The following is a 1,165-nucleotide window of genomic DNA, read 5'->3' on the forward strand; positions in this document are numbered from 1 at the left end:
TATATATATATATATATTTGCGTCTATGTGTGTGTGTATATAAACACAAACACACATATATATATTTATATACTTATATACAAATACACATATATATGTGTATATATGCGTGTTTTTATATGGGTACGTGTAGATCTGGGGGTGATACACGTGTATATGTATGTGAGTGTATATATGGATCTACGTAGATATGATATATATACATACATATATATATGTATGTATGTATATATATATGTTTGTGTGTGTATGTGTGTGGTAAGAAGCTTTGCTTCCCAACCACATGGTTCCGGGTTCAGTCCCACTGCGTGGCACCATGAGCAAGTGTCTTCTACTATCGCCTCGGGTCGACCAAAGCCTTGTCAGTGGATTTGGTTTATGAAAACTGTAAGAAACCCGTTGTGTTTATATATATATATGTATATATATATATATATACACATATTTATGTGTTTGCCTTTGTGTCTGTTTGTCCCGTCACCGTCGCTTGACAACCGATGTTGGTGTGTTTATGTCCCCCAAAACATAGCGGTTTGGTAAAACAGACCAATAGAATAAGTACTAGAGTCGATTTCTTCGATTAAAGGCAGTGCTCCAGCACGGCCGCAGTCAGATGAGTGAAACGTGTAAAAGAGTAGAGTATGTATATATATATATATATATATATATATATATACAAATGTGTGTATGTGTTTATATTGATTGGCCGAAAGTAAATTTGTATGCTCGTGTGTGTATACACACGCCTGCAGACACATTATCTATCTATCTACATATACGCTTCGAAGTGCTCACGGATGTTTAGCCCCAAGTCAACACCGCTCGATCTGTCGACATGTGATCAAAGACATTCCAGGCATGGCTGTCTCGACTTTCTAGGGTTACGCCCTCTGGTTACATTATCCAACTCTTTCTTCCTTCTCTTACGATAATCGAATTGTGATGTAAGGGAAAATAAACTGTGACTTCTAGCAGGTCGAACAACCGTGTACGTGTGACTATTTGTCCTATGTACCCGGCCGCGAGCCAGAATCTGTTTGGGGTCCGGGTTTGTGTGCGTATATACACATACACGTTTGTATGTGTGCACACAAACACAAAACTTTCACACAGACACACAATAAATAAATATATAAATATATATATATATATATATATATATATA

At 36.7% G+C, this 1,165-nt stretch overlaps 1 long non-coding RNA gene across 1 annotated transcript in view; it reads left to right on the forward strand.

Annotated features, from left to right (window-relative positions):
- The window catches only part of LOC128250534 (uncharacterized), a 41,985-nt gene that overhangs the window by 1,233 nt on the left and 39,587 nt on the right, over positions 1 to 1,165 (forward strand). The window lies entirely within an intron of this gene.

The sequence above is a fragment of the Octopus bimaculoides genome, chromosome 22, assembly GCF_001194135.2.
Source record: "Octopus bimaculoides isolate UCB-OBI-ISO-001 chromosome 22, ASM119413v2, whole genome shotgun sequence".
Taxonomy (NCBI): Eukaryota; Metazoa; Mollusca; class Cephalopoda; order Octopoda; family Octopodidae; genus Octopus; species Octopus bimaculoides.